The sequence below is a fragment of the Ambystoma mexicanum genome, chromosome 4p, assembly GCF_040938575.1.
Source record: "Ambystoma mexicanum isolate Mex_15411 chromosome 4p, UKY_AmexF1_1, whole genome shotgun sequence".
Taxonomy (NCBI): domain Eukaryota; kingdom Metazoa; phylum Chordata; class Amphibia; order Caudata; family Ambystomatidae; genus Ambystoma; species Ambystoma mexicanum.
The window spans coordinates 377,707,849-377,732,286 of NC_090927.1; positions in this window are offsets into that span (position 1 = coordinate 377,707,849).

The following is a 24,438-nucleotide window of genomic DNA, read 5'->3' on the forward strand; positions in this document are numbered from 1 at the left end:
ATGCCACAGATATGCTATAGGGCAGACTTTCTGAGTGCAACTTTCTCAATGCAATTAAGGCACAGATATGCTATTAGGAGGACTTTCTGAATGCACCTTTCTCAATGCAATTATGCCACAGATATGCTATTAGGAGCACTTTCTCAATACAATTATGCCACGGATATGCTATTAGGAACACTTTCTCAATGCAATTATGTCACAGATATGCTATTAGGAGGACTTTCTGAATGCAACTTTCTCAACGCAATTATGCCACAGATATGATACTAGGAGCACTTTCTCAATGCAACTTTCTCAATGCAATTATGCCCCAGATATGCTATTATGAGGACTTTCTGAATCCAACTTTCTCAATGCAATTATGCCCCAGATATGCTATTAGGAGCACTTTTTAATGCAATGATGCCGCAGATATGCTATTAGGAGCAGTTTCTCAATGCAATTATGCCACATATATGCTATTAGGAGGACTTTCTGAATGCAACTTTCTCAATGCAATTATGCCACAGATATGCTATTAGGAGCACTTTCTCAATGCAATTATGCCACAGATATTTTATTAGGAACACTTTCTCAATGCAATTATGCCACAGATATGCTATTAGGAGGACTTTTTGAATGCAATTTTCTCAATGAAATTATGCCACAGGTATGCTATAGGGCAGATTTCTGAGTGCAACTTTCTCAATGTAATTATGCCACAGATATGCTATTAGGAGGACTTTCTGAATGCAACTTTCTCAATGCAATGATGCCAGAGATATGCTATTTGGAGGACTTTCTGAGTGCAATGTTCTCAATGCAATTATCCCACAGATATGTTATTAGGAGGACTTTCTGAATGCAATTTTCTCAATGCAATTATACCACATATATGCTATTAGGAGCACTTTCACAATGTAATTATGCCACAGGTATGCTATAGGGCAGACTTTCTGAATGCAACTTTCTCTATGCAATTATGCCACAGATATGATATTAGGAGCACTTTCTCAATGCAACTTTCTCAATGCAATTATGTCACAGATATGCTATTAGGAGGACTTTCTGAATGCAACTTTCTCAATGCAATTATGCCACAGATATGATACTAGGAGCAATTTCTCAATGCAACTTTCTCAACGCAATTATGCCCAAGAAATGCTATTGTGAGGACTTTCTGAATCCAACTTTCTCAATGCAATTATGCCCCAGATATGCTATTAGGAGCACTTTCTAATGCAATTATGCTACAAATATGCTATTAGGAGCAGTTTCTCAATGCAATTATGCCACAGATATGCTATTAGGAGGACTTTCTGAATGCAACTTTCTCAATGCAATTATGCCACAGATATGCTATTGGGAGGACTTTCTCTGAATGCAACTTTCTCAATGAAATTATGCAACAGATATGCTATTAGGAGCACTTTCTCAATGCAATTATGCCACAGATATTTTATTAGGAACACTTTCTCAATGCAATTATGCCACAGATATGCTATTAGGAGGACTTTCTGAATGCAATTTTCTCAATGCAATTATGCCACAGGTATGCTATAGGGCAGATTTCTGAGTGCTACTTTCTCAATGTATTTATGCCACAGATATGCTATTAGGAGGACTTTCTGAATGCAACTTTCTCAACGCAATTATGCCACAGATATGATATTAGGAGATCTTTCTCAATGCAACTTTCTCAATGCAATCATACCACAGATATACTATTAGGCTGACCTTCTGTGTGTAACTTTCTGAAAGCAATTATGCTATAGATATGCTATAGGGCAAACTTTCTTAATGCAATTTTCTAAATACAACTATGCCACAGACATGCTATTAGGAGGATTTTCTGAATGCAACTTTCTCAATTCAATTATCCCACTGGTACGCTACAGGGCAGACCTTCCGAGTGCAACTTTCTCAATGCAATTATGCCAAAGATATGCTATTAGGAACACTTTCCCAATGGAACTATGCCACCGGTATGCTATAGGGCAGACTTTCTGAGTGCAACTTTCTCAATGCAATTATGCCACAGATATGCTATTAGGAGGACTTTCTGAATGCAACTTTCTCAGTGAAATTATGCCACAGATATGCTATATGGCAGACTTTCTGAGTGCAACTTTCTCAATGCAATTAAGGCACAGATATGCTATTAGGAGGACTTTCTGAATGCACCTTTCTCAATGCAATTATGCCACAGATATGCTATTAGGAGCACTTTCTCAATACAATTATGCCACGGATATGCTATTAGGAACACTTTCTCAATGCAATTATGTCACAGATATGCTATTAGGAGGACTTTCTGAATGCAACTTTCTCAACGCAATTATGCCACAGATATGATACTAGGAGCACTTTCTCAATGCAACTTTCTCAATGCAATTATGCCCCAGATATGCTATTATGAGGACTTTCTGAATCCAACTTTCTCAATGCAATTATGCCCCAGATATGCTATTAGGAGCACTTTCTAATGCAATTATGCCGCAGATATGCTATTAGGAGCAGTTTCTCAATGCAATTATGCCACATATATGCTATTAGGAGGACTTTCTGAATGCAACTTTCTCAATGCAATTATGCCACAGATATGCTATTGGGAGGACTTTCTCTGAATGCAACTTTCTCAATGCAATTATGCCACAGATATGCTATTAGGAGCACTTTCTCAATGCAATTATGCCACAGATATTTTATTAGGAACACTTTCTCAATGCAATTATGCCACAGATATGCTATTAGGAGGACTTTTTGAATGCAATTTTCTCAATGAAATTATGCCACAGGTATGCTATAGGGCAGATTTCTGAGTGCAACTTTCTCAATGTAATTATGCCACAGATATGCTATTAGGAGGACTTTCTGAATGCAACTTTCTCAATGCAATGATGCCAGAGATATGCTATTTGGAGGACTTTCTGAGTGCAATGTTCTCAATGCAATTATCCCACAGATATGTTATTAGGAGGACTTTCTGAATGCAATTTTCTCAATGCAATTATACCACATATATGCTATTAGGAGCACTTTCACAATGTAATTATGCCACAGGTATGCTATAGGGCAGACTTTCTGAATGCAACTTTCTCTATGCAATTATGCCACAGATATGATATTAGGAGCACTTTCTCAATGCAACTTTCTCAATGCAATTATGTCACAGATATGCTATTAGGAGGACTTTCTGAATGCAACTTTCTCAATGCAATTATGCCACAGATATGCTATTAGGAGGAATTTCTGAATGCAACTTTCTCAACGCAATTATGCCACATATATGATATTAGGAGATCTTTCTCAATGCAACTTTCTCAATGCAATCATGCCACAGATATACTATTAGGCTGACCTTCTGTGTGTAACTTTCTGAAAGCAATTATGCTATAGATATGCTATAGGGCAAACTTTCTTAATGCAATTTTCTAAATACAACTATGCCACAGACATGCTATTAGGAGGATTTTCTGAATGCAACTTTATCAATTCAATTATCCCACAAGTACGCTGCAGGGCAGACCTTCCAAGTGCAACTTTCTCAATGCAATTATGCCACAGATATGCTATTAGGAGCACTTTCCCAATGCAACTATGCCACCAGTATGCTATAGGGCAGACTTTCTGAGAGCAACTTTCTCAATGCGATTATGCCACAGATATGCAATTAGGAGGACTTTCTGAGCGCAACTTTCTCAATGCAATTATGCCACAGATATGCTATTAGGAGCACTTTCTCAATGAAATTATGCCACAGATATGCTATTAGGAGGACTTTCTGAATGTACCTTTCTCGGTGCAATTATGCCACAGATAGGCTATTAGGAGCACTTTCTCAATGCACTTATGCAACAGATATGCTATTAGGAACATGTTATCAATGCAATTATGCCACAGATATGCCATTAGGAGGACTTTCTGAATGCAACTTCTCAATGCAATTATGCCACAGATATGCTATTAGGAGCACTTTCTGAATGCAACTTTCTCAATGCAATTATGCCACAGATATGCTATTGGGAGGACTTTCTGAATGCAACTTTCTCAATGCAATTATGCCACAGATATGCTATTAGGATGATTTTCTGAATGCAACTTTCTCAATTCAATTATCCCACTGGTACGCTACAGGGCAGACCTTCCGAGTGGAACTTTCTCAATGCAATTATGCCAAAGATATGCTATTAGGAACACTTTCCCAATGGAAGTATGCCACCGGTATGCTATAGGGCAGACTTTCTGAGTGCAACTTTCTCAATGCAATTATGCCACACATATGCTATAGGGCAGACTTTCTGAGTGCAACTTTCTCAATGCAATTAAGGCACAGATATGCTATTAGGAGCACTTTCTCAATGCAATTATGCCACGGATATGCTATTAGGAACACTTTCTCAATGCAATTATGCCACGGATATGCTATTAGGAACACTTTCTCAATGCAATTATGTCACAGATATGCTATTAGGAGGACTTTCTGAATGCAACTTTCTCAGTGAAATTATGCCACACATATGCTATAGGGCAGACTTTCTGAATGCACATTTCTCAATGCAATTATGCCACAGATATGCTATTAGGAACACTTTCCCAATGGAACTATGCCACCGGTATGCTATAGGGCAGACTTTCTGAGTGCAACTTTCTCAATGCAATTATGCCACAGATATGCTATTAGGAGGACTTTCTGTAACGCTCACCTGATTCCCGCAGAGGCGCTGGTCTTGACTGGGTGAATGCCGTATCTTCAAAGGTGATGTGTAACACACGGTTGGCTCTTTGGGCTGGACCTCTGTGCACTGTATGTCTGACTCGATGAGTAAGATGTCTTAGGTAAGTGAACGCCGAGCTCTCCATCTGCCTCGGGGCAGGGTGCCGTAACCAGTTCCTTCACTGGATAAGGGTGCAGGCCTCTTGACCTCAGAGGACTGCTGTCCGTCGTTAACTGCACGAACGGTAAGTTCTGGGCGCTTCAAATGTCTTAAAAGTCTTTTGTAATGATATCTCTTGTTTTGCAGAGTTCCGGCGATGGCGGATGGCGGGCTGATGAGAGTTGAGGATCGAACCCGCGTGAGGAATAGAAGTGCCTGGAAGCACGTAGGTAGGCGCTTGTAGCCTGCTTCACGATGCGCACTAACTGTCCCTTTTATCTTGCAGGTACAAGTTCGGAGCTTTAGAGAAGCTGAAGGGTGCTGGAATACCCACTGGATTCGGCGTGGGAAGGAGTAATGGCACGTGAGTAATAAAGTTGCCCAATGTCTTTAAACGCACCTTCTTTTGTCTTTCAGATGCGGGATGCAGCGCCGAAGGCCTCCGGAGCGTGCGAAGAGCTGGTAAGCTTTTGTCTTTCAGATGCCGGAATGCAGTGCGAAGACCTCCGGAACATGCGAAGAGTAGGTAAGCCTTTGTCTTTCAGATGCCAGAATGCAGCGCGAGGCGTTGGTGACAGCCGATGGACCAGGTAAGAGATGCGCTGCCACTGAAGACCGTAGTGCTAACCTGTTCTTTCTTTGTCTTTGCAGGTGCTGCTGAAGACTGGATTCCAGGATGGTAAGCCTTTGTTTCCTTAGGCCCAGGATCAGAAGCAGAAGACACGATGAGCGTTCTGCTGCAGAGAATGCAGAATAACACAAAGCAAGATTCATCCATCGGGTGTGGTTTAAATAGCCTCCTGTAGTGCTTAGGTGTCTCCTTCCACAGCCACGCCTAGGTAAGAAAAGAGTTCCTGCTTTCCAGAAGAGTTCCAGTGTTCTGAACCTAGGGAGTGGCTCCTGCCCCACCCAACAGGAAAATTAGTCCCAAACAGAAGAGGATCCGGGGTTCAACTGGCAGGTAAGTAAGCAGCATGGTCTGCTGCAGGTAAGTCCACCCAAGCATTATGAGCCCGGCGCTTCCAGCGCTGGGACTGGGCATCTTTATGAGCCTGGTGCCACTGGCGCCAGGACAGGGTCCAAAAGGTCCCAATTGGGACTGGCTGGCACTCGGAACCAGGGTTATGGGTCTGCTTCCAAGGGAGTCGGGCAAGTCCTGATCTTTTGGAAGCAGAGATCTTGACAGCACCCCCCCTCAAGGCCCCTCCCAAACCGGGCTTCTCCGGGGGTTTGGGCTTGTTAGGAAATGTTCGATGAAATCTTTTGATTAGACGAGGCGCGTGGACATATTCTGCAGGTTCCCAGGATCTTTCTTGGGGACCGTAGCCTTTCCAGTCAATCAGGTAAAATAGTTTAGATTTGGAGATCTTGGAATCCAGGATGCTTTTGACTTCAAACTCGAGTTCTCCATCAACTAGAATAGGTTTTGGAGATGTAGTTAGTCGGGTTTGAGGTTGCACGGGTTTTAATAGAGAGACGTGGAAGACCGGATGTATCTTCATGTGAGGGGGCAAGTCCAACTTGACCGCTACTGGATTTACTATGGTAGTGATGGAATAGGGACCTAGGTATCTTGGGTTGAATGTGCGTGGTCCTTTTAGAGGTAGATATTTGGTGGATAACCAGACTTGATCTCCTACTTGATATTGGGGGGCTTCCTTCCGATGTTGGTCTGCTCCTTTCTTGTATTGTTCTTTAGCCCTTTGAAGGTGAGAAATGGCTTCCTTAAAGGCTTGGGTGATTGTAGAATGCAGGTGGTCTACTGCTGGTGTTCCAAGATCTTGGAGTGGATCCAACTCCGAGGTTCGAGGGTGACTACCGTATAAAAGAAAAAACGGGGTCTTCCCAGTTCCCGAGTGGACAGAGTTATTGTAGGCATATTTGGCTATTCAAAGGATATCTTTCCAAGTTTTTTCAGTTTGTTGTAGCATGCAGCGCAAATACTGTTCCAGAGTTTGATTGGTCCTCTCGGTTTGTCCGTCGGTTTGAGGGTGGCGGCTGGTCGAAAGTCTCACATCAATTTGAGCCGACCGACAGCAACTTCGCCAAAAATGAGAAATAAATTGACTACCTCCATCCGAAATTAGAACTGAAGGAAAACCGTGCAGTCGGACGATGTTTTCGAGAAATTCTCGGGCCAGAGTTGCTGCTGTTGGTAAGCCTTTGAGTGGAATGAAATGCGCCATCTTGGAGAATAGGTCCACGATTACTAGGATCGTATTGTATCCGGAGCATGGAGGTAGATCGGTGATGAAGTCCATAGAAAGCGTATGCCAAGGGGCGAGGTGGGATGTCAATAGGGCGTAAGAGGCCGGCTGGTTTTTCCTTTTGACTCTTGTTTTGGGCGCATACTCCACAGGACATTATAAAGTCTCTGATATCTTTTTTCCAAGACGGCCACCAGAAGTAGCGCTTGATCTTTTCCGAGGTCTTGGTCATACCGGGATGTCCTTCCATTAAAGAATCGTGATAACAAGAGATTACCTTTTTCTGTAAATCTGTGCTGGGCAGGTATAACCATTCTTGGAAATATAATAGGTTGTCCTTCACCGTAAAGTCCTTTCCCTGCAGATGCCAATTCTGTATGTCTGCTGGAGTTACCAGTAGCCTGGCTTTATCCTTAACTTCCTCTATGGATTGTGTGGCGATTACACCTAGAATTCTTTGTTCCGGAATGATAGGTACAGGTTTAGGATTGATCAAATGTTCTTCCACTCCCATCCGAGAAAGGGCATCAGCTTTACCGTTTTTTGTACCAGGTCGATAAGTAATTATGAAGTCAAACTCGGCAAAGAATAGTGCCCAACGGAGTTGCCTAGAGGATTGAGCTTTTGCGGTTTTCAAATATTGCAGGTTTCGGTGATCTGTAATCACAGTAACGGTGTGTCGGGCCCCCAGAAGATAATGCCGCCAAGCCTTAAAGGCGGACTTGATAGCTAGAAGTTCCTTATCAGTAATAGTGTAATTGATTTCAGGAGGCGAGAATTTGCGGGACCAAAATGCCACGGGATGCAACTGATTGGTTACTGGGTCCTTTTGTGATAGAACTGCCCCCATGGCAAGGCTCGAAGCATCAGTTTCAACGATGTAGGGGAGTTCTGAGCGAGGATGTTTTAAGATCGGTGCAGAGATAAATCTAGTCTTCAAATTCTGGAAAGCTTGTTCCGCCTCGGTAGACCATTCAAAACGTTTGTTTTTCTTTAATAAGGCGGTGATGGGCTGGACTATTCGAGAGAATTCGGGGATAAACCTGCGGTAAAAGTTAGCGAAGCATAACATGCTTTGAACACCTTTTACGGAGGATGGCGATGGCCATTTGAGAATTGCATCGACCTTCTTTGAATCCATACGCACTCCGCTAGGTGATAATATGAATCCCAAGAATTCAACTTCAGTCACGTTGAAAACACATTTTTCCAACTTAGCGAAAAGTTTGTGTTGACGCAATCTCTCGAGGACCATTTTCACGTGTTTCCGATGTTCAGTTTCCGATGAAGAATAAACGAGGATGTCGTCAATGTAAACAACAACACACACATCTATGAGCTCTCTGAGGACATCGTTCATAAAATATTGAAAGGCGGCCGGGGCATTGCAAAGTCCGAAGGGCATGACCTGATATTCAAATAGCCCATACTTGGTGCGGAAGGCCGTCTTCCATTCATCGCCCTCTTTTACTCGTACCAAGTGGTAGGCTCCTCTAAGATCCACCTTTGTATATATGCATGCTTTTCTGACTTGGTCCAGGAGTTCAGGGATCAAAGGTAACGGATATCTATTCTTAACAGTGATCTGGTTCAGGGCGCGATAATCTATACAAGTTCTAAGGTCCCCTTCTTTTTTTGGAACGAAGAACAAAGCTGAGGAAGCAGGGGACTTGGAAGGACGAATAAACCCATTCGCTAGGTATTGATCCAGGTATTGTCGGAGGTGAAGATTCTCAGGCTCGGTGAGGGCATAAATTCTACTACAAGGAGGAGTAGATCCAGGTATCAGGTCTATCTGGCAGTCATAAGACCTATGAGGAGGTAGAGAGTTAGCCTGATTCTTCCGGAAAACATCTTGGAATTCTAGGTATTCAGGAGGTAACTGGAGAGCCTCCGAGGAAATTGCTGCCAGTGCAACACCAGGTCGAGGGTGACAAGTAGAGACGCATTCTGGAAACTGAACCGTTCTTGCTCGCCAATCGATCTGAGAATTGTGCTTCTCTAACCAAGGAATTCCTAGAATAATCTGGAACTGAGGGGCCTTGATCACATCGAACACGATCTTCTCATGGTGTCCATCTTGACTTACTAGCGTCACTTCTTGGGTGGTATGCGTTACTGGTCCGGAGGCTATCTCCGTACCATCCACCGTAGTAATGACGTCCTTTACAGCCTTTGGACAAAGAGTCAGATTCATCCTCAAAAACATTTCATGATCCACATAATTGCCAATGGCACCGCTGTCGACGTAAGCTTCAATCGCATGTAATCGATCCGGATGTTCAGGGCTAATGAGGACCATAGGTATCACGAAATGCGAGGTCACGGAACTGGTTTTAACGCTCGGCAAGAGGACCTCTATTCTTGTCGGGGGAGGTCGTTTCCCTGCTCAGAGTTTGTGACCCTGGTAACTGCAGCTCCTACTGCCTTCTTGGCTGGTTTCACCGGACAGTCTCGAAGAAAGTGCCCCGAGTTTCCGCAATAGAGGCATAATTGCAGCTGTTTTCTCCTTTCCCGCTCCTTTTGTGTTAGTGGTCCTTTCAGGCCCCCTATTTGCATGGGTTCCCCGGAGTCTACTCCTTTGGTAGGAGTTGGTGGTTTGGAAAATACTCGAGCATCAAACTTGGAACGATCGGCCTTCCTGTTCGGCAGTCTGTGGTCAATTTGAACGACTAAGTCAATATAGTCCGAACAGTCTTGCGGGGGATTCACTACTTGGGCTAACACATCTTTGAGCTCTCCACGTAGACCTCTATAAAACAGCGTAATCCTTTTGTCCTCAGGCCACCGAGTTTCCACTATTAGTCTGTTGAAAGACGCAATATAAGCCAAAAGGTCTTGATTACCCTGTCGCAATGAAAGGAGCTCATTGTCCAAGGCCTGCCCCTGTGAATGTCTTGCAAACAGTTTTTCCATACTGAGCTGAAAAGCTTGAAAATCATGGAGAACCAGATCATCTTGATTAACTAGAGGGATCGACCAGTCTGCCGCATTGCCACTAAGGTACGAAAGCACGAAAGCTACCTTAGCTTGATCAGTTGGAAAGGATGCTGGCCGGCATAAGAAGTGCAACCGGCACTGATTAATGAATACTGCAAACCTCTTTGGGTCACCAGAAAATCGTTCGGGCGGAGCCAGAGGTACATTCCCAGGTAGGTTGATCTGCACTGGGTTCGTAGAGGATGTTGAAGGAAGATTTGCCCCTGATGCGGGTAACGGAGTTTGTCCGTCTTGTGACTGTAGCAATTGTCTAGCGAGATCGTCTGTTCGCTCCTTGGAAATAATCAGTTCCCTTCTTAGAGCATTTGTTTCCTGACGGGCTGCATGCACTTCTGCTCTTAGTTCCCCAAGTAACTGGGCTAGTTGGTCGGTATCCGAGGTTTCCATAGCGCCTGGGTGGGAGTTTTGCGGTCGGCTTTGTGTTCTGTAACGCTCACCTGATTCCCGCAGAGGCGCCGGTCTTGACTGGGTGAATGCCGTATCTTCAAAGGTGATGTGTAACACACGATTGGCTCTTTGGGCTGGACCTCTGTGCACTGTATGTCTGACTCGATGAGTAAGATGTCTTAGGTAAGTGAACGCCGAGCTCTCCATCTGCCTCGGGGCAGGGTGCCGTAACCAGTTCCTTCACTGGATAAGGGTGCAGGCCTCTTGACCTCAGAGGACTGCTGTCCGTCGTTAACTGCACGAACGGTAAGTTCTGGGCGCTTCAAATGTCTTAAAAGTCTTTTGTAATGATATCTCTTGTTTTGCAGAGTTCCGGCGATGGCGGATGGCGGGCTGATGAGAGTTGAGGATCGAACCCGCGTGAGGAATAGAAGCGCCTGGAAGCACGTAGGTAGCCGCTTGTAGCCTGCTTCACGATGCGCACTAACTGTCCCTTTTATCTTGCAGGTACAAGTTCGGAGCTTTAGAGAAGCTGAAGGGTGCTGGAATACCCACTGGATTCGGCGTGGGAAGGAGTAATGGCACGTGAGTAATAAAGTTGCCCAATGTCTTTAAACGCACCTTCTTTTGTCTTTCAGATGCGGGATGCAGCGCCGAAGGCCTCCGGAGCGTGCGAAGAGCTGGTAAGCTTTTGTCTTTCAGATGCCGGAATGCAGTGCGAAGACCTCCGGAACATGCGAAGAGTAGGTAAGTCTTTGTCTTTCAGATGCCGGAATGCAGCGCGAGGCGTTGGTGACAGCCGATGGACCGGGTCAGAGATGCGCTGCCACTGAAGACCGTAGTGCTAACCTGTTCTTTCTTTGTCTTTACAGGTGCTGCTGAAGACTGGATTCCAGGATGGTAAGCCTTTGTTTCCTTAGGCCCAGGATCAGAAGCAGAAGACACGATGAGCGTTCTGCTACAGAGAATGCAGAATAACACAAAGCAAGATTCATCCATCGGGTGTGGTTTAAATAGCCTCCTGTAGTGCTTAGGTGTCTCCTTCCACAGTCACGCCTAGGTAAGAAAAGAGTTCCTGCTTTCCAGAAGAGTTCCAGTGTTCTGAACCTAGGGAGTGGCTCCTACCCCACCCAACAGGAAAAGTAGTCCCAAACAGAAGAGGATCCGGGGTTCAACTGGCAGGTAAGTAAGCAGCATGGTCTGCTGCAGGTAAGTCCACCAAAGCATTATGAGCCCGGCGCTTCCAGCGCTGGGACTGGGCATCTTTATGAGCCTGGTGCCACTGGCGTCAGGACAGGGTCCAAAAAGTCCCAATTGGGACTGGTGGCACTCGGAACCGGGGTTATGGGTCTGCTTCCAAGGGAGTCGGGCAAGTCCTGATCTTTTGGAAGCAGAGATCATGACACTTTCTGAATGCAATTTTCTCAGTGAAATTATGCCACACATATGCTATAGGGCAGACTTTCTGAGTGCAACTTTCTCAATGCAATTAAGGCACAGATATGCTATTAGGAGCACTTTCTCAATGCACTTATGCCACGGATATGCTATTAGGAACACTTTCTCAATGCAATTATGTCACAGATATGCTATTAGGAGGACTTTCTGAATGCAACTTTCTCAGTGAAATTATGCCACACATATGCTATAGGGCAGACTTTCTGAATGCACCTTTCTCAATGCAATTATGCCACAGATATGCTATTAGGAGCACTTTCTCAATGCAATTATGCCACGGATATGCTATTAGGAACACTTTCTCAATGCAATTATGTCACAGATGTGCTATTAGGAGGACTTTCTGAATGCAACTTTCTCAACGCAATTATGCCACAGATATGATACTAGGAGCACTTTCTCAATGCAACTTTCGCAATGCAATTATGCCCCAGATATGCTATTGTGAGGACTTTCTGAATCCAACTTTCTCAGTGCAATTATGCACCAGATATGCTATTAGGAGCACTTTCTAATGCAATTATGCCACAGATATGCTATTAGTAGCAGTTTCTCAATGCAATTATGCCACAGATATGCTATTAGGAGGACTTTCTGAATGCAACTTTCTCAATGCAATTATGCCACAGATATGCTATTGGGAGGACTTTCTCTGAATGCAACTTTCTCAATGCAATTATTCCACAGATATCCTATTAGGAGCACTTTCTCAATGCAATTATGCCACAGATATTTTATTAGGAACACTTTCTCAATGCAATTATGCCACAGATATGCTATTAGGAGCACTTTCTCAATGCAATTATGCCACAGGTATGCTATAGGGCAGATTTCTGAGTGCAACTTTCTCAATGTAATTATGCCACAGATATGCTATTAGGAGGACTTTCTGAATACAACTTTCTCAATGCAATGATGCCAGAGATATGCTATTAGGAGGACATTCTGAGTGCAACGTTCTCAATGCAAATATCCCACAGATATGTTATTAGGAGGACTTTCTGAATGCAATTTTCTCAATGCAATTATACCACATATATGCTATTGGGAGGACTTTCTCTGAATGCAACTTTCTCAATGCAATTATGCCACAGATATTTTATTAGGAACACTTTCTCAATGCAATGATGCCACAGATATGCTATTAGTGGCACTTTCTCAATGCAATTATGCCACAGATATGCTATAGGGCAGACTTTCTGAATGCAACTTTCTCAATGCAATTATGCCACAGGTATACTATAGGGCAGACTTTCTGAATGCAACGTTCTCAATGCAATTATGCCACAGATATGCTATTAGGAACACTTTCTCAATGCAATGATGCCACAGATATGCTATTAGTGGCACTTTCTCAATGCAATTATGCCACAGATATGATATTAGGGGCTCTTTCTCAATGCAATTATGCCACAGATATGCTATAGGGCAGACTTTCTGAATGCTACTTTCTCAATGCAATTATGCCAGAGATATGCTATTAGAAACACTTTCTCAATGCAATTATGCCACAGATATGCTATTAGGGGCACTTTCTCAATGCAATTATGCCACAGATATGCTATTAGGAGGACTTTCTGAATGCACCTTTCTCAATGCAATTTTGCCACAGATGGGCTATTAGGAGCACTTTCTCAGTGCACTTATGCAACAGATATGCTATTAGGAACATGTTATCAATGCGATTATGCCACAGATATGCTATTAGGAGGACTTTCTGAATGCAACTTTCTCAACGCAATTATGCCCCAGATATGATATTAGGAGCACTTTCTGAATGCAACTTTCTCAATGCAATTATGCCACAGATATGCTATTGGGAGCACTTTCTGAATGCAACTTTTTCAATGCAATTATGTAACAGATATGCTATTAGGAGCACTTCCTAATGCAAATATTCCACAGACATGCTATTAGGAGCCCTTTCTAATGCAATTATGCCACAGATGTGCTATTAGGAGCACTTTCTCAATGCAATTATGCCACAGATATGCTATAGGAGGACTTTCTGAATGCAACTTTCTCAATGCAATTATGCCACAGGTATGCTATAGGGCAAACTTTCCGAATGCTACGTTCTCAATGCAATTATGCCACAGATATGCTATAGGGCAGACTTTCTGAATGCAACTTTCTCAATGCAATTATGCCACAGGTATACTATAGGGCAGACTTTCTGAATGCAACGTTCTCAATGCAATTATGCCACAGATATGCTATTAGGAACACTTTCTCAATGCAATGATGCCACAGATATGCTATTAGTGGCACTTTCTCAATGCAATTATGCCACAGATATGATATTAGGGGCTCTTTCTCAATGCAATTATGCCACAGATATGCTATAGGGCAGACTTTCTGAATGCTACTTTCTCAATGCAATTATGCCAGAGATATGCTATTAGAAACACTTTCTCAATGCAATTATGCCACAGATATGCTATTAGGGGCACTTTCTCAATGCAATTATGCCACAGATATGCTATTAGGAGGACTTTCTGAATGCACCTTTCTCAATGCAATTTTGCCACAGATGGGCTATTAGGAGCACTTTCTCAGTGCACTTATGCAACAGATATGCTATTAGGAACATGTTATCAATGCGATTATGCCACAGATATGCTATTAGGAGGACTTTCTGAATGCAACTTTCTCAACGCAATTATGCCCCAGATATGATATTAGGAGCACTTTCTGAATGCAACTTTCTCAATGCAATTATGCCACAGATATGCTATTGGGAGCACTTTCTGAATGCAACTTTTTCAATGCAATTATGCAACAGATATGCTATTAGGAGCACTTCCTAATGCAAATATTCCACAGACATGCTATTAGGAGCCCTTTCTAATGCAATTATGCCACAGATGTGCTATTAGGAGCACTTTCTCAATGCAATTATGCCACAGATGTGCTATAGGAGGACTTTCTGAATGCAACTTTCTCAATGCAATTATGCCACAGGTATGCTATAGGGCAAACTTTCTGAATGCTACTTTCTCAATGCAATTATGCCACAGATATGCTATTAGGAGCACTTTCTGAATGCAACTTTCTCAATGCAATTATGCCACAGATATGCTATTAGGAACAATTTCTCAATGCAATTGTGCCACAGGTATGCAATTAGGGGCACTTTCTCAATGCAATTGTGCCACAGATATGCTATTCGGGGCACTTTCTCAATGCAATTATGCCACAGATATGCTATTAGGAGCACTTTCTAATACAATTATGCCACAGATATGCTATTAGGAGCAGTTTCTCAATGCAATTATGCCACAGATATGCTATTAGGAGGACTTTCTGAATGCAACTTTCTCAATGCAATTATGCCACAGATATGCTATTAGGATGAATTTCTGAATGCAACTTTCTCAATGCAATTATGCCACAGATATGGTATTGGGAAGACTTTCTGAATGCAACTTTCTCAATGCAATTATGCCACAGATATGCTACTAGAAGCACTTTCTCAATGCAATTATGCCACAGATATGTTATTAGGAACACTTTCTCAATGCAATTATGCCAGAGATATGCTATTAGGAGCCCTTTCTAATGCAATTATGCCACAGATGTGCTATTAGGAGCACTTTCTCAATGCAATTATGCCACAGATATGCAATTAGGAGGACTTTCTGAATGCAACTTTCTCAATGTAATTATGCCACAAATATGCTATTAGGGGGAATTTCTGAATGCAACTTTCTCACAGATATGCTATTAGGAGGACTTTCACAATGCAATTATGCCACAGATATGCTATTAGGAGGACTTTCTGAATGCAATTTTCTTAATGGAATTATGCCACATATATGTTATTAGGGGGACTTTCTGAATGCAATTTTCTCAATGCAATTATGCCACAGATATGCTATTAGGAGCACTTTCTTAATGTAATTATGCCACAGATATGCTATTAGGAGCACTTTCTCAATGTAATTATGCCACAGGTATGCTATAGGACAGACTTTCTGAATGCAACTTTCTCAATGCAATTATGCCACAGGCATGCTATAGGGCAGACTTTCTGAATGCAACTTTCTCAATGTAATTATGCCACAGATATGCTATCAGATATGCTATTAGGAGGACTTTCTGAATGCAACTTTTTCAATGCAATGATGCCACCGATTTGCTATTAGGAGCACTTTCTCAATGCAACTTTCTCAATGCAAATATGCCACAGATATGCTATTAGGAGCACTTTCTGAATGCAACTTTCTCAATGCAATTATGCCAGAGATATGCTATTAGGTGCACTTTCACAATGCAATTATGCCACAGATATGCTATTAGGAGCACTTTCTCAATGCAATTATGCCACAGATATGCAATAGGGCAGACTTTCTGAATGCTACTTTCTCAATGCAATTATGCCACAGATATACCATTAGGAACACTTTCTCCATGTAATTATGCCACAGATATGCTGTTAGGGGCACTTTCTCAATGCAATTATGCCACAGATATGCTATTAGGGGCACTTTATCAATGTAATTATACCACAGACATGCTATTAGGAGGACTTTTGAATGCAACTTTCGCAATGCAATTATGCCACAGGAATGCTATAGGGCAGACATCCTGAATGCCACTTTCTCAATGCAATTATGCCACAGATATGCTATTAGGAGGACTTTCTGAATGCAATTTTCTCAATGCAATCATGCCACAGGTATGCTATAGGGCAGATTTCGGAGTGCAACTTTCTCAATGCAATTATGCCACAGATATGCTATTAGGGGGACTTTCTGAATGCAACTTTCTCACAGATATGCTATTAGGAGGACTTTCACAATGCAATTATGCCACAGATATGCTATCAGGAGGACTTTCTGAATGCAATTTTCTTAATGGAATTATGCCACAGGTATGCTAAAGGGCAGACTTTCTGAGTGCAACTTTCTCAATGCAATTATGCCACATATATGTTATTAGGGGGACTTTCTGAATGCAATTTTCTCAATGCAATTATGCCACTGATATGCTATTAGGAGCACTTTCTTAATGTAATTATGCCACAGATATGCTATTAGGAGCACTTTCTCAGTGTAATTATGCCACAGGTATGCTATAGGGCAGACTTTCTGAATGCAACTTTCTCAATGCAATTATGCCACACGCATGCTATAGGGCAGACTATCTGAATGCAACTTTCTCAATGTAATTATGCCACAGATATGCTATCAGATATGCTATTAGGAGGACTTTCTGAATGCAACTTTTTCAATGCAATGATGCCACAGAATTGCTATTAGGAGCACTTTCTCAATGCAACTTTCGCAATGCAAATATGCCACAGATATGCTATTAGGAGCACTTTCTGAATGCAACTTTCTCAATGCAATTATGCCAGAGATATGCTATTAGGAACACTTTCTCAATGCAATTATGCCACAGATATGCTATTAGGTGCACTTTCACAATGCAATTATGCCACAGATATGCTATTAGGAGCACTTTCTCAATGCAATTATGCCACAGATATGCTATCGGGCAGACTTTCTGAATGCTACTTTCTCAATACAATTATGCCACAGATATACTATTAGGAACACTTTCTCAATGTAAATATGCCACAGATATGCTGTTAGGGGCACTTTCTCAATGCAATTATGCCACAGATATGCTATAAGGGGCACTTTATCAATGCAATTATGCCACAGATGTGCTATTAGGAGGATTTTCTGACTGCAACTTTCTCAATTCAATTATCCCAATTGGTACGCTACAGGGCAGACCTTCCGAGTGCAACTTTCTCAATGCAATTATGCCAAAGATATGCTATTAGGAACACTTTCCCAATGGAACTATGCCACCGGTATGCTATAGGGCAGACTTTCTGAGTGCAACTTTCTCAATGCAATTATGCCACAGATATGCTATTAGGAGGACTTTCTGAATGCAACTTTCTCAGTGAAATTATGCCACAGATATGCTATAGGGCAGACTTTCTGAGTGCAACTTTCTCAATGCAATTAAGGCACAGATATGCTATTAGGAGGACTTTCTGAATGCACCTTTCTCAATGCAATTATGCCACAGATATGCTATTAGGAGCACTTTCTCAATACAATTATGCCACGGATATGCTATTAGGAACACTTTCTCAATGCAATTATGTCACAGATATGCTATTAGGAGGACTTTCTGAATGCAACTTTCTCAACGCAATTATGCCACAGATATGATACTAGGAGCACTTTCTCAATGCAACTTTCTCAATGCAATTATGCCCCAGATATGCTATTATGAGGACTTTCTGAATCCAACTTTCTCAATGCAATTATGCCCCAGATATGCTATTAGGAGCACTTTCTAATGCAATTATGCCACAGATATGCTATTAGGAGCAGTTTCTCAATGCAATTATGCCACATATATGCTATTAGGAGGACTTTCTGAATGCAACTTTCTCAATGCAATTATGCCACAGATATGCTATTGGGAGGACTTTCTCTGAATGCAACTTTCTCAATGCAATTATGCCACAGATATGCTATTAGTAGCCCTTTCTCAATGCAATTATGCCACAGATATTTTATTAGGAACACATTCTCAATGCAATTATGCCACAGATATGCTATTAGGAGGACTTTCTGAATGCAACTTTCTCAATGTAATTATGCCACAGATATGCTATTAGGAGGACTTTCTGAATGCAACTTTCTCAATGCAATGATGCCAGAGATATGCTATTTGGAGGACTTTCTGAGTGCAACGTTCTCAATGCAATTATCCCACAGATATGTTATTAAGAGGACTTTCTGAATGATATTTTCTCAATGCAGTTATACCACATATATGCTATTAGGAGCACTTTCTCAATGTAATTATGCCACAGGTATGCTATAGGGCAGACTTTCTGAATGCAACTTTCTCTATGCAATTATGCCGCAGATATGATATTAGGAGCACTTTCTCAATGCAACTTTCTCAATGCAATTATGTCACAGATATGCTATTAGGAGGACTTTCTGAATGCAACTTTCTCAATGCAATTATGCCACAGATATGATACTAGGAGCAATTTCTCAATGCAACTTCCTCAATGCAATTATGCCCCAGATATGCTATTGTGAGGACTTTCTGAATCCAACTTTCTCAATGCAATTATGCCCCAGATATGCTATTAGGAGCACTTTCTAATGCAATTATGCCACAAATATGCTATTAGGAGCAGTTTCTCAATGCAATTATGCCACAGATATGCTATTAGGAGGACTTTCTGAATGCAACTTTCTCAATGCAATTATGCCACAGATATGCTATTGGGAGGACTTTCTCTGAATGCAACTTTCTCAATGAAATTATGCAACAGATATGCTATTAGGAGCACTTTCTCAATGCAATTATGCCACAGATATTTTATTAGGAACACTTTCTCAATGCAATTATGCCACAGATATGCTATTAGGAGGACTTTCTGAATGCAATTTTCTCAATGCAATTATGCCACAGGTATGCTATAGGGCAGATTTCTGAGTGCAACTTTCTCAATGTAATTATGCCACAGATATGCTATTAAGAGGACTTTCTGAATGCAACTTTCTCAATGCAATTATGTCACAGATATGCTATTAGGAGGACTTTCTGAATGCAACTTTCTCAACGCAATTATGCCACAGATATGATATTAGGCTGACCTTCTGTGTGTAACTTTCTGAAAGCAATTATGCTATAGATATGCTATAGGGCAAACTTTCTGAATGCAATTTTCTAAATACAACTATGCCACTGACATGCTATTAGGAGGATTTTCTGAATGCAACTTTATCAATTCAATTATCCCACAAGTACGCTACAGGGCAGACCTTCCAAGTGCAACTTTCTCAATGCAATTATGCTACAGATATGCTATTAGGAGCACTTTCCCAATGCAACTATGCCACCAGTATGCTATAGGGCAGACTTTCTGAGAGCAACTTTCTCAATGCGATTATGCCACAGATATGCAATTAGGAGGACTTTCTGAGCGCAACTTTCTCAATGCAATTATGCCACAGATATGCTATTAGGAGCACTTTCTCAATTAAATTATGCCACAGATATGCTATTAGGAGCACTTTCTCAATGCAACTTTCTCAATGCAATTACGCCACAGATATGCTATTGGGAGGACTTTCTGAATGCAACTTTCTCAATGCAATTATGCCACAGATATGCTATTAGGATGATTTTCTGAATGCAACTTTCTCAATTCAATTATCCCACTGGTACGCTACAGGGCAGACCTTCCGAGTGGAACTTTCTCAATGCAATTATGCCAAAGATATGCTATTAGGAACACTTTCCCAATGGAAGTATGCCACCGGTATGCTATAGGGCAGACTTTCTGAGTGCAACTTTCTCAATGCAATTATGCCACAGATATGCTATTAGGAGGACTTTCTGAATGCAACTTTCTCAGTGAAATTATGCCACACATATGCTATAGGGCAGACTTTCTGAGTGCAACTTTCTCAATGCAATTAAGGCACAGATATGCTATTAGGAGCACTTTCTCAATGCAATTATGCCACGGATATGCTATTAGGAACACTTTCTCAATGCAATTATGTCACAGATATGCTATTAGGAGGACTTTCTGAATGCAACTTTCTCAGTGAAATTATGCCACACATATGCTATAGGGCAGACTTTCTGAATGCACCTTTCTCAATGCAATTATGCCACAGATATGCTATTAGGAACACTTTCCAAATGGAACTATGCCACCGGTATGCTATAGGGCAGACTTTCTGAGTGCAACTTTCTCAATGCAATTATGCCACAGATATGCTATTAGGAGGACTTTCTGAATGCAACTCTCTCAGTGAAATTATGCCACACATATGCTATAGGGCAGACTTTCTGAGTGCAACTTTCTCAATGCAATTAAGGCACAGATATGCTATTAGGAGCACTTTCTCAATGCAATTATGCCACGGATATGCTATTAGGAACACTTTCTCAATGCAATTATGTCACAGATATGCTATTAGGAGGACTTTCTGAATGCAACTTTCTCAGTGAAATTATGCCACACATATGCTATAGGGCAGACTTTCTGAATGCACCTTTCTCAATGCAATTATGCCACAGATATGCTATTAGGAGCACTTTCTCAATGCAATTATGCCACGGATATGCTATTAGAAGGACTTTCTGAATGCAACTTTCTCAACGCAATTATGCCACAGATATGATACTAGGAGCACTTTCTCAATGCAACTTTCGCAATGCAATTATGCCCCAGATATGCTATTGTGAGGACTTTCTGAATCCAACTTTCTCAGTGCAATTATGCACCAGATATGCTATTAGGAGCACTTTCTAATGCAATTATGCCACAGATATGCTATTAGGAGCAGTTTCTCAATGCAATTATGCCACAGATATGCTATTAGGAGGACTTTCTGAATGCAACTTTCTCAATGCAATTATGCCACAGATATGCTATTGGGAGGACTTTCTCTGAATGCAACTTTCTCAATGCAATTATGCCACAGATATCCTATTAGGAGCACTTTCTCAATGCAATTATGCCACAGATATTTTATTAGGAACACTTTCTCAATGCAATTATGCCACAGATATGCTATTAGGAGCACTTTCTCAATGCAATTATGCCACAGGTATGCTATAGGGCAGATTTCTGAGTGCAACTTTCTCAATGTAATTATGCCACAGATATGCTATTAGGAGGACTTTCTGAATACAACTTTCTCAATGCAATGATGCCAGAGATATGCTATTAGGAGGACATTCTGAGTGCAACGTTCTCAATGCAAATATCCCACAGATATGTTATTAGGAGGACTTTCTGAATGCAATTTTCTCAATGCAATTATACCACATATATGCTATTGGGAGGACTTTCTCTGAATGCAACTTTCTCAATGCAATTATGCCACAGATATGCTATTAGGAGCACTTTCTCAATGCAATTATGCCACAGATATTTTATTAGGAACACTTTCTCAATGCAATGATGCCACAGATATTCTATTAGTGGCACTTTCTCAATGCAATTATGCCACAGATATGCTATAGGGCAGACTTTCTGAATGCAACTTTCTCAATGCAATTATGCCACAGGTATGCTATAGGGCAGACTTTCTGAATGCAACTTTCTCAATGCAATTATGCCACAGATATGCTATTAGGAACACTTTCTCAATGCAATGATGCCACAGATATGCTATTAGTGGCACTTTCTCAATGCAATTATGCCACAGATATGATATTAGGGGCTCTTTCTCAATGCAATTATGCCACAGATATGCTATAGGGCAGACTTTCTGAATGCTACTTTCTCAATGCAATTATGCCAGAGATATGCTATTAGAAACACTTTCTCAATGCAATTATGCCACAGATATGCTATTAGGGGCACTTTCTCAATGCAATTATGCCACAGATATGCTATTAGGAGGACTTTCTGAATGCACCTTTCTCAATGCAATTTTGCCACAGATGGGCTATTAGGAGCACTTTCTCAGTGCACTTATGCAACAGATATGCTATTAGGAACATGTTATCAATGCGATTATGCCACAGATATGCTATTAGGAGGACTTTCTGAATGCAACTTTCTCAATGCAATTATGCCCCAGATATGATATTAGGAGCACTTTCTGAATGCAACTTTCTCAATGCAATTATGCCACAGATATGCTATTGGGAGCACTTTCTGAATGCAACTTTTTCAATGCAATTATGCAACAGATATGCTATTAGGAGCACTTCCTAATGCAATTATTCCACAGACATGCTATTAGGAGCCCTTTCTAATGCAATTATGCCACAGATGTGCTATTAGGAGCACTTTCTCAATGCAATTATGCCACAGATATGCTATTAGGAGGACTTTCTGAATGCAACTTTCTCAATGCAATTATGCCACAGGTATGCTATGGGGCAAACTTTCTGAATGCTACTTTCTCAATGCAATTATGCCACAGATATGCTATTAGGAGCACTTTCTGAATGCAACTTTCTCAATGCAATTATGCCACAGATATGCTATTAGGAACAATTTCTCAATGCAATTGTGCCACAGGTATGCTATTAGGGGCACTTTCTCAATGCAATTGTGCCACAGATATGCTATTCGGGGCACTTTCTCAATGCAATTATGCCACAGATATGCTATTAGGAGCACTTTCTGAATGCAACTTTCTCAATGCAATTATGCCACAGATATGCTATTAGGAACACGTTCTCAATGCAATTATGCCACAGATATGCTATTAGGGGCACTTTCTCAATGCAGTTATGCCACAGGTATGCTATTAGGGCACTTTCTCAATGCAATTATGACACAGGTATGATATTAGGAGGACTTTCTGGGTGCAATCTACTCTGCAGAATGAAAGGTTTACAGCAGATTAGCTTCCAAGGTCGAGTGGTAGGGTAGTGTGGCGTGAAGTGAGTGCTTCTGTTCCTGCTCTTGCCACACTTACTTGTTGTTGGCTTCTTGCTTCTCCTGCGGATACCTGCAGATACGACTTGGAGGCGTCTCTATAGGAGCCGTCCTTTGCCTCAGGTCCTTAGGCGATGGGCTGCAGGGCAGAAGGCTGCCCTAGGAGAGCTGGTAATGGAGGGGAATCTTTCATCTCGACCAATCGGATCGGGGGTGGGCAGGATGGTAGGCGGGGTGGAGGGAGGAAAGGCCGGAGCAACCAGGAAGTTAGATCACAGCAGTACTAAGAGACACGGGGGACCCTGGACAGTAAAATAAACAAAATTGCCCGCAAGAATTTAGTTACAATAAGCGCAGCTGCACCACTCACCTCGCTCACGTTGGAAAGAGCCGAGGGTGGGTGGTGCAGCTGACTAGCTTGGGAGGGTTTGCTGAGGAGCCAATCGGATTGGGGGTGGGCGGGATGGTAGGCGGGGTGGAGGGAGGAAAGGCTGGCGCAACCAGGAAGTTGGATCATGGCAGTACTAAGAGACACGGGGGACCCTGGACAGTAAAATAAACAAAATTGCCCGCAAGAATCTAGTTACAATAAGCGCAGCTGCGCCATTCACCTCGCTCGCGTTGGAAAGAACCGAGGGTGGGTGGTGCAGCTGACTAGCTTGGGAGGGTTTGCTGGGGAGCCAATGGAATTGGGGGTGGGTGGGATGGTTGGCGGGGTGGAGGGAGGAAAGGCCAGAGCAACCAGGAAGTTGGATCACGGCAGTACTAAGGGGCATGGGGGACCCTGGACAGTAAAATAAACAAAATTGCCCGCAAGAGTTTAGTTACAATAAGCGCAGCTGTGCCACTCACCTCGCTCGCGTTGGAAAGAGCTGAGAGTGGGTGGTGCAGCTGACTACCTTGGGAGGGTTTGCTGGGGAGCCAATCGGATCGGGGGTGGGAGGGATGGTAGGCAGGGTGGAGGGAAGAAAGGCCAGAGCAACCAGGAAGTTGGATCACGGCAGTACTAAGGGGCACGTGGGACACTGGACAGTAAAATAAACAAAATTGCCCGCAATAAGTTAGTTACAATAAGTGCAGCTGCGCCACTCACCTCGCGCGCATTGGAAAGAGT